The sequence below is a fragment of the Diabrotica virgifera genome, chromosome 5 (genome assembly GCF_917563875.1).
Source record: "Diabrotica virgifera virgifera chromosome 5, PGI_DIABVI_V3a".
NCBI classification, from domain to species: domain Eukaryota; kingdom Metazoa; phylum Arthropoda; class Insecta; order Coleoptera; family Chrysomelidae; genus Diabrotica; species Diabrotica virgifera.
In genome coordinates this window covers 150,372,694-150,384,161 of record NC_065447.1, presented here as the reverse complement: position 1 = coordinate 150,384,161, position 11,468 = coordinate 150,372,694, and the positions used below count along the sequence as shown (strand labels likewise).

General features: G+C 31.5%; 1 long non-coding RNA gene across 1 annotated transcript; it reads left to right on the top strand.

Moving 5' to 3' along the window:
* Nucleotides 1–1,209: 1,209 nt before the first annotated feature.
* Nucleotides 1,210–5,485, top strand: LOC126884509 (uncharacterized). The gene is made up of 2 exons (XR_007698074.1): nucleotides 1,210–1,583; nucleotides 5,251–5,485. It is a non-coding gene; the product is annotated as an uncharacterized LOC126884509 (long non-coding RNA).
* The last annotated feature ends 5,983 nt before the right edge of the window (nucleotides 5,486–11,468 follow it).

Here is an 11,468-nt window from a genome sequence, read left to right as displayed (position 1 = left end):
CATAAATGTACATATCTTTTGAAGAAAACATCCGAAACATACCCGAATCTTCATCGATGTTTTTGAAAATAAGTTGATAGTATAATAAGTATGTATTTGTAACTGAATTCTTTCAAAAATAAGTGAAAATTAAACACTATCGTTTTATTTTTTTTTTCAGTCATATAGTTTTAAAAAATTTTACTTGTTAATTTATTTTTTGATGTAGCGGCTAAAAAGCTAAAAATCTGGACGATTTGCATGATCAACATCTTCATTACAAAATATAAACTAGCTTTTAACTACAAAACGTATGTTTTTACAATTATTATAATTATTATTATGGCTCAAGCACCTAATCTGATTCAATTAAACTAATGGCATTTCTGGAATCAACAAATGATTTTATTTTATGGCAAGCAATCTCTTTTTCTAGTGCTTTAAATCCAGTGTAATGAAAAATATATTAACTAAGCGCGGACCACTGACTTTTACATTATGCTTATGCAAGGTATTTGCGGTTTTTTTTATTTATTTAAGAGTTATTGTTTATCGAAAAATAAACTTTCTTGTCTATAGCTGTAGCAAATTCTTGTTTCATTTTTGAAATCGAAACTAACAAGTTTTTTTAAATACAATATATTAGAATATTCGAATAAAATTCGGTATGCATTTGTTGCGCAAGCCTCTGTATATACCCAGACCCAGATATATGTTGTACGCATTTTACGAATCCCTAAATCTGTTACGTAGTATTACATGTTTTAATTTTTCTCGATAAAGATCTTAGATTATTGTTTAATATCACCTTCAAAAGAATAGGTTGTGCCGGCATAACGAGATGAAGCGATCTCAAAGAATGGTAGCGATCGCCAAAATAAATGCGAATCAAAATGGCATTAATGAAAATGAGGTATGAACATTTTTTTAGAATTGATCAAAAATTCACTACCTGTGAAATATTCACTGTGAACAAAATTTTAAATTTACTATAAAAAAATAAACGGTGAATGGTAAACTGGTAATGGAATTTTATATATAGCATTTTTACTACAAAAGCGATATTACGTAGGTCAAAATTTATGACATAAGAGAACTGTCAAAACATTAGAATGTGACTTTTCATTATTTCCATGTTTTTAAAAGTCACATTCTAATGTTTTGACAGTTCTCTTACGTCAAAAATTTTGACCTACGTTATATCGCTTTTGTAGTAAAAATACTATAAGTAAGTAGTTGCTAGTAGCAACCAGTGTGCGTCTTGGAAGAGTGTTGCCATCGTATACGCTAAAAGCTGATTGGCTCCGCCATCTTTTGCTCAGATTTCCGGATTAATTTGGAAGGGGTAAACAGATGATCAGTTGTTTATTTTTCGTTTACTCTGGTTTAACCTCACTTAACTAGATAGATCGAGAAATATTAAATTACTATTACTATTATTCAGGTTGAAAAATGCCTTCTTCTAAGGTAAAAGGTTGCGAAGTCGATTGGGGAAAAATAATGTGAAAATGAATTCTTTCCCAAAAGAATCTGAACGACGGAAAGTGTGGATTAAAAATATAGGGTTAAAACAAGATCCAAACAAATATGCTGTTGTTTGTGAAGTAAGTTCTTCAAGTAAAATTAATTGTAATATTTATATCATTAAAAAATATTGTATTCAATATTTGAAGGTTTAGGAACACTACTTCTGAAATGTGGAAAAAAGTTAGACAAGATGGCAGCAGAAAATTAAAATGCAATGCTGTACCAACAATATTTAGAGAAGAAAGCGAAAGTATTTAATTATTTATATTGGTTTTTTGTTTATTCACCAATTTAACACCTATAGATATTTGTATAACAAGAGAGCGAAGTGCACCTTTTCCTCCCAAGAATAAAGCTTACTAGTTTACTACAGTAATCATTCAAGGGAGGAAAAGGCACTTCTCCCATGTTATACATTTTTCCACCTCCCTCAAATAAGTCATTTTTCCATTTTTAAAATATTTATATAACTGTTGATTGAATACATGAATCATAATTGAATACAGGAATTTGTGTATTCAATCAACAATAGAACTAACAAAATTTATTAGAGAACTAAAACTAACAAGTAGGTACAGTATAACTATCAAATTATTAATGAAATATTTTTAAATCAAAATAACAATTTACTGTTTTTACCATTTTGCAACATCTATAAATAAAATTTAAAATGTATGGATACTTACCTAATAGAAAATAGAGTAATAGTATAGGGTGTCAATAAGTTATTTCATCTATGCTATGACATAGTATGACGTCAACATCACTTTTACTTTTACTCCCTAGGGATTAAAAGTACTTTGTTTCCCTAGGGAGAAAAAATATGACTATGCTCCCTACAATGAGGCCAGGAAATGTATACTTTGGATAGAAGTAGGTGGGAAAATCTATTTTATTCAGTTATTGTGATTTGTTTCTTAGACAATCGGTTTGTTCTAGCACGAGTTTCAAACGGTCTGAAACCATTAGCGAATAGTGGACCAGCGCGAGTAGAGGGGATAGCACTCGTAACTGTATTATGTTCTCTCACTGACCAACTGTTTGCTGACTAGTTCGACTGTTTGCTAGAACAAACCTATTATTCAAACAAAATGTCCTCTACGTCAGACTGATCAGAATTTTAAAAATGTGTCATATCAATCAAATCAAAAAATTTAAAAAATTGTTCCTGTAACCATTTTTAGTGGAAATAATAACAGTACTTATATTGGATCAGAGAGCCACCCAATTCATTGTTAAAGTATGATAAACTAAAAGTTAAACAATTAGGCATGCACTTCATATTATATTTAATGAAATATAACCCACTGGTACTCATACAAACTTGACGGCAAGCAAATTCAACAAATTTTTCCTCATTTATTAGTTTTTCACTACCGTTAAGTTTGGAAACAAGCGCTGTTGCCAAATAAAAACATATACAGTCGGAAAAATGAAAGAATACCATTTTTTTCATAAATAATAAATGAGAGAGATAGATTATTAATAATCTGATAATCTGAATAATATGTGATTGATGTGATCGTTCATGGGTATTCTTTCATTTTTTCGACGGTATGTATTTACCACAGCAACTACAGGTGACACTGTTTCTCTTTGTCTTTAAGAGTGTGAAACAAAGATAACTACAGTGGGAAAAATAAAGAATACCCATGAACGATCACATCGATCACTTATTTTGTGTTTCCTATCTTTTTCTATAACAAACGTTTATTATTTATAGAAAAAGACAACAAACATAAATTAAGTGATTGATGTGATCGTTCATGGGTATTCTTTCATTTTTCCAACTGTATCTGTAATATACGCTGAGCTCGTAGGTAGAGGGGATAATTAAAAAATCGCGAGAGCCAGTAGTGACAAGTCTGTAAACCTTTACTGGAAATTTGACATAAATGTCAAAGTGAATAATTTAAAATTGAAATTAAAAACATTAATTAGAAAAAATATTAGTTGGTCAAAGCTGTGGTATATATTTTTATCTTAAGTATACTTACGGTTTAAATACTGAATTGTTTTTTTAATATTTTGTAATTTCTAATTATAATTAGATATAAATCATCTAAGCGCCATCTACACGATAATTGTGAATGTATCTGAAGTAAAAAATTAATATTTCATTAAGAGAACGTTAAAACAGTTAGCAACATTTTTAAAAAATCGATTACAATTTAATTACTTTTTTGCGTTGTAAATATTAAGCGATAAAATTAAATAATAAATTTAAAAATTACTGGTGAAAGTTGAATTAGTAATCCGCTAGGAGCGACACCAGCGAAGCTCAGAGCGTATAAGTGGGTGCGTTTGGACGACCATAGCGGCTGACTGTCAGCAGAAATCGGCTGAGTGGTTGTATCCAGCTGTGATAGGGAAAGCTTAGTAAATCTCTCAGCGGCTGACTTCCAGCGGTGACGTCTGACAGCTACTGCTGGCTCAGCTGTCCAGCCGCTGTGGTCATCCGAACGCACCCAGTGTCAGTCATGTTTTCCTATAGTATAGAAGGCTTAGATAGAAGGTTATGTAAGATTTTTGTTTGTTTATTTTTTCTTCTTCTTTTGTGGCCTTTGGAAGCTGTGCCCATTTAGCCAGCAACATTTCTTAAAATTAATGCCTAACTAAACCTAAATGCTAAACCTACCATACAAGAAAACCATTACGAACCTAAACGACCAATCAAGGATACGGAAGGGAAAGTAAAGTTATTTAAAAAATAAACCGTTGTTAAAATATAAACTAAATAAATAAAATATAAATTGAAAACAATAATTTGACATTATAAATGTAACCTCCAATATTATGACAGACGTCAGTTACCATGACATCATATATTATACTCGTCACTAATTCTAGCCAATGAAATGCTTGCTGTAATAGGAATGGCATATCAAAAAAATCTGACTATTCTCTATATATTTTTTCAAATTTAGAATATGGCAACAAGGGGAAAGTTATGTGCATTCCTCATTGTTTGACTTTTCCTATATATCTTTAGTATCAGGTCATCGTACAATACAAATACTTCCTGCAATGATTGGAAGTAATGCAGAACAAGAATTGAATTTGGAATCGCCGAGAAAAAGGATTGGTGTACAAAATAAGAAAGTAGGAAAATAATATATATATGTTATTATATTAATAATAAATAAGAAATTCAGGAAATAGATTCTGCTCCACCTTTAGGTATAAAAAATATTTTGACATTTTTTTTATTTAATACACAATTTAATTTACCATCTGATCATGAAGCTATAAGTAAATGGTGTGAATGTTGAACACATGAGGGAGAAGCTGCCATGTGGCAACTCTCCTGTATAATATATTTTATATTAGTTCACATAAATAGTTAATTTATTAAGTCTGTTGGCCATGGTTTCTTCAGTCACCTTTCAAATCCAGGAGGGGTATTTAGCAGTCTTGATTCGTTACTTGGATGATCCGTTGTCCATCAAGGAAGTTTCTTGTGATTATTCTAATTTCTTCCTCTACCAAGGATGTGGCAGAGTTATCTTGTATAGGGTTTTGTTCAAGTGTAAACACTTTTTTGCGCCAGTCCAGAGCTGTCTGCCAGCGCTGTCTTGAATAGAAAGGTGGTCTATTTTTCATGCCACTGGCATTCCAGTGAGACTGGCACCAGTTTCTGGATACATGTAAACGTTACTTTATTTTATGTAAATATTATTTTCATTCTAGAATCAAAGGGAGACTTTTAACAGGTAAATGACGCTATCATTCTTTTTGTTCTAGAAAAACTGTAAATAGTATTTAAGGCAACGATTGTGAATGAGTGAGAAGTCTAATAAAGCCACGACGAGATACTGTATTAGAGCGTACGATTTGGAGGTATTTTTGATTAGATACATTTTGTAAAGTACAATATAAATTAGATTTGATAATGTGTAGTATTTCCTAATAAATTAAATACTATTAAGTGTTTATTGTTCTTGTAAGTTAGTGTGGTAAATAAATAATATGAAGTAAGTCTGTGTATTTAAATTAATATAAGTGTTCTTATTTAAAAATAAATAAAGTCAATTCAAAATAAATATTAATAGTCCTGTCGCCAGGGGGGGTACAACGGCCTCGTTAATTCAGATGGACTTACTCAAGTTTTTTTTATGTATTTTGACCCGTAGAACACGAATTTTTTGGGTAACAGTTGATCCGGATGTCGATAAGATTGTTATAGACCAAGAACTTGAGGAATCAAATAACAGCGATTTTTGGCAAAACAAAACACTATTTTGTATTTTTTGGGCCATTTTAAGTAAAAAATATTTCTACAAGTTTTTTCGTAGGATGCACAGTTTTCGAGATAAACGCGGTTGAACTTTAAAAAAATCGAAAAATTGCAATTTTTGAACCCGAATAACTTTTGATTAAAAAATAAAATAGCAAGTCTGCTTACCGCATTTAAAAGTTTAAGTCAAATTATATCGGTTTTGATTATTTCCATTGGTAAAAATTTATTTTTTTATTGTTTAACAAAGCTATAAACACGTAGGGTTTCCCGTGCTTTTACATGTGTTTTAACGCATGTAACGTAGAAATAGTCTTGATTGCACTAGTACCTATTCTACCTACTCGTTCGATTTTAAATGAGAAATCATAGAAACATCACTCACGCACTAGTTGTTTGTAGCTTTGTTTAACAATAACACAATAAATTTTTAGCAATGCAAATAATCAAAACCGACATAATTTGACTTGAACTTTCAAAGGCGCTAAGCAGAATTGCTATTTTATTTTTTAATCAAAAGTTATTCGGGTTTAAAAATTGCAGTTTTTCGATTTTTTGAAAGTTCAACCGCGTTTATCTCGAAAACTGTGCATCCTACTAAAAAACTTGTAGAAATATTTTTTGCTTAAAATGACCCAAAAAATACAAAATATTGTTTTGTTTTGCCAAAAATCGCTGTTATTTGATTCCTCAAGTTCTTGGTCTATAACAATCTTATCGACATCCGGATCAACTGTTACCCAAAAAATTCGTGTTCTACGGGTCAAAATACATAAAAAAAACTTGGGTAAGTCCATCTGAATTAACGAGGCCGTTGTACCCCCCCTGGCGACAGGACTATAATGCCTAAAAATCAAATTAGTAAAGTCGCTCACATGTCACTAGCAAAGAAACTTGTCAGCTTTTTGTTTCCGGTTGATTTGGACAGGTTAAGAATTTAAAGTGGTAACACTACATGTTAAATCAATCATTTTAAATTGTTTACAGTTTTACTTACAGTAGGAGAGATGTAACATACTTTTGTTTACCAGTATGCAAAAATTAAAAAATCTTTCATTTGATTCACCACTCAAGAACTAACAAATTGTGAAGAGCACAAATATGCCTGTACTTCGTTATCTGTCCAGGGCCGATATCAATTGATTGTCACAATATTGTATAGGTATAGAATAATTCATTTTATTACAATTAACAGTTTTTAGGTTTCCATACTTCTAAAGGAAAAACGGACCCTTATAGGCTCGCTATATACTTTACTATGGCCAAAAAGCGGTAGTGAGAAAAGAAGACATAACATCAGAAGAAACAGAAATGAAAAAAAAAGGTGTTCGACAAGGGTGTATACTTTCACCAATATTATTTAATATATAGGTACTCGGAAGACATATTAAGTAAGACAATGGATGAAATAAACATAGGCATTAGAATTAATGGCATGATCATAAATAACCTGAGATACGCTGATGATACAGTTCTTTTAGCCGAATCACATGAAAACCTACAGATACTGCTTACTTAATAAAGTGACCGCAGTAAGTGGAGAATATGGACTATCGCTTAACATAAGCTTTATTCCAGCAATGCTAAACCTACAAAAATTTTATCTGTCTCTTCCACATTAACCAAGAAGAGGTGTTGAAATTTCTGATACATTTCCAGTGGATACATTACCAGCTATTCGTGATGAATAATGAGTAATACAGACTTAAAAATTCATACAGACCTAGCAGTCATTACTTAGCTTTTGATTAAAATTGACAAATCTAAACGCACAAGTGGTCTATTACTTTTCTGTCCAAAAAACGTTTATGTTTTTTGTCATTTTGAATTAAACACCTATAAGTTCGTTTATGCTTTATGTTTCTAGCTTGATTCTATTTTTGAAGTTATTAGGTGCGATTGGGAAAAATGTTGTGAGTTTTTTATAAAACTAACAGTATGCACTATTGTGCACACAGACAATATAAAGTTAGTTGCTAAATCTTTCAAGTTACGTATCAGTGGAAATAAAGTGTGAACAAAATATATTGGTGTTTTTAGTAAATATATTTATTTATTTATTATTCATTTACGGACCGAAGTCCATTAGTACATGATACAATTAAAATTTTTTACAATTAAAATGTCACACAAATTAGAAAAATAAGATCTAGTAGATACAAAATTGGTAAATACATAACAAACAATAATAAAGAATAAACTTACTTGCTCTCATTCAACAATTGAGAGCTAGAACATTTTGAAATTGACAAATACAACTTATCCTAGAACAAAGACAATAACAGTAGTTGACAAATCAGTCTTGAAATTAGAACATTAAGTTAAGTATAAATATAATTGTGTGGAAAACGCAGTAAAGTCGTTCACAAAGAAATCAATTTGCGGAGATAATGTGTTTGCTAATTTAAGAGTTTTAGAGAGATAGGAACTTGAACTATAATTTGTGCGGTTAATGACCTCGTGGAAGGTGGTCACAGAACGGGTGGTTCTTGAAGGTACATGTAGACCAATTTTATTTAAAAGTGGGATACAGAATTTATGACCATGAATTAAGTTATATAAGAAGCAAAGATCTTTATGTTGACGACGACTCTGTAATGAGTCAAGTCGAATAATTTGCAGTAAAGACTCATAACTTTGACCAGTGAGATGCATCTTATAAGCATAATAACGTAAGAATTTACGCTGAACTTGTTCGATTTTATTAATATGACAGTTATATTGAGGTGACCAAACACATGATGCATAATCTAAATGTGGTCTAACCAAAGAACAATAAAGAAATTTTAAAGAACGACCAGTCGTAAAGTCATAGCTGCATCTTTTAACAAAGCCAAGCATCTTTAATGACTTAGAAACCATGCTATTAATGTGTAGGTTGAAATTTAAGTTAGTATCAAGAATAACACCCAGATCTATAACTGAGTCAACTAATTGTAACCTAGTGTCCCGTATAAAGTAAGAATTATTCTCAAAGTGTCTTAGTCGAGTAAAAGTTATAGCATGGCATTTGTTTGCATTTAAGTCCATACCATTAAGTGAGCACCATTCCACAAGACCATTAAGATCTGATTGCAAATTGTAGTGATCCAAATCAGAGGTAATTATGTGAAATAATTTAAGGTCATCAGCAAATAGAAGAAATTGAGCAAAATTGAAGCTTTTATTTATGTCATTTATAAATAAATTAAAAAGGATAGGTCCTAAGTGGGAGCCTTGAGGTACACCCGATGTAACTATAATTTCATTAGAGAAATAATTCTTAATACGAACTATCTGCCTTCTATCTAATAGATAATTTCGAATCCAACTAAGCAGAGGATCAGAGAAACCCAACTGTTCGATCTTATGTAACAATAACGTATGGTTGACTCTATCGAATGCCTTGGAAAAATCTGTATAAATCGCATCTACCTGTTGTTTACTTTCCAATGCTTCATTTAAGAAGGAGGTATAATTTAACAAGTTCATTTCAGTTGATCTCCCCATAACAAAACCATACTGTTGTTCAATGATTACATTTTGTATAGTAGGCTTAATTTTGTCACATATTAAACTCTCGAATAGTTTAGGTATAGTATTAAGGATACTAATAGGTCTGTAGCTCTGTACCCCGCTTCTATCTCCATTCTTGAATATCGGTGATATAAAACTAACTTTCCAAACGGGAGGGAATTCACTCGTTTGTAATGATTTTTGAAAAATAAAGAATAAGGGACGAGCAAGATTAAAACTACAGTATTTCAGTAACTTGGGTGGGATTCCATCAGGCCCTGGACCCTTATGTATGTTTAGCTGGGATAATTTGGTATATACCTCTGAAATAGATAAGTCACAACCAGTAATGTTGAAACTAGTGTTAGCCCTTGCACTATTTGGAATAGGACATTCATCCTCACTATATACTGCAGCAAAGTACTGAGCAAACATCTTGGCTATGGTAGGACCATCGGAACTGGTTTGGCCATTATGGTTTAAAGTGTTCGGAATGCTATTATTGTTCCTTTTAGAATTTACGAACCTCCAGAAGCTTTTAATGTTACTAGGAAGTGTATGTTCAACGTTTGCTACAAACTGATTGTATGCTTGACCTGATAAGGACTTGCATATCGACCTCAATCTAGAAAATTCATTATAGTCTTGAGGTAACCTGGTCACTTTAAATTTCTTATGAGCTTTCTTTTTAGCAATGATGCAGTTTCTTAACTCTCGGGTATACCATTTAGGAAAATTGCCGGTATAAAACTTTTTCATTGGTACATAAACATCGATAGCGCCATATAAGACATCATAAAGTATATTGACCATATCATCTAAACTTTTGTCTCTGAAAATTTCATCCCAGTATATTGTGTCTAAGTAATCAGAAATACCTTGAAAATTTGCCGATTTAAAGTCGTAGAAAAAGCCTTCAGCTTTCATTTCATCAGTTAAAACATCTCCGCGGTTTAAATTAAAGCATAAAGGAGGGTGGAAACTATCGGGGTCAACTAATCCCTCATCAGCTTCTGCGACAATGCAATTTTCATCATGAACCAAAACTAGATCAAATAATGAGTTTACATTATTATAGATGTTATTGCGTTGGAAAAGATTTTGATAGGAACATATATGATTCATAATATTTATAGCATCTTCTTCGATTAAAGGAATGTCTGGAGCAGAATGTTTATAATATGTTTTATAATTTTTTAATTTGTGCTATTCTTTTAATGAAATTTTTTGGAAAGTAGTAAGTATTAAAATTTAATTTAATATTTAAATAAATTACAAATAAACTGTTTGTTTTGAATCTATTTATTTCCTTGAAATAGTTGAAATCATATATACAGTAGACGCTCTCTTAACCGACCATGACGGGAGCTGCCCATAGGTCGGATAATCAAAAAGTTGGTTAAACCGAAAATCTTTAAAACCACCCTCAGAAAGACATTACATATGTAACTCTATTAAAAATATATATATTTTATGATCTATAAACAAAAAAGTAGTATGTACATATAGTCCGTCCGCTATAACTTTTCCCATGGGTCACGATTCATTTTCAAACAAATTAAGTCAAAATATAAAGTGAAACGAATGTCGATGTGTATATACATATGTAATTAACAATATCACTCACAAGACAAATTATGAAACTTATATGACCTCTAATCTAAAAATAGTATCATCCAAAAAGGTGTAGGGTCGGTCGGTTAAGAGGGCGTCTACTGTAAGTATAACTTACATACATAAAAGTACACACACTATTTTTTAATCCATGTTTAAACACTGGTTATGTCACTAGTATTAAAAGAGGCACCTAAACACATTTTGCAAATTATCACAAAAACTAATCTTGTAAGTAACAGACCAGTTTAGCTCCAGCATCCTCATCTGATCTTCCCCCTTTTCTAGCAACAGTTTATGCCTGGGAGAATCCACCTGCAGAATAACTGATAAATGCTTATACTTTTCATTAACAATAACCATACTAACTCCTTCCACGCTATGTGTTCTGCTTTACTATTTTGACCAGCTTCTTATCTTATTCCCAGTATCTTCCACACATCCGAACCTAAATGACTTAAACTCATACTCTCACCTTTTCTATAGAATTATCACAATACCGTTTTAGCTTTTTAAGAAGCAAATGATATTTTTACACAATCAGTGTGAAACCAATTATTGCAAGCCCCACTGCAGCCCATCCATAATGAAACCAGAATTTTGTTTACAATGATTT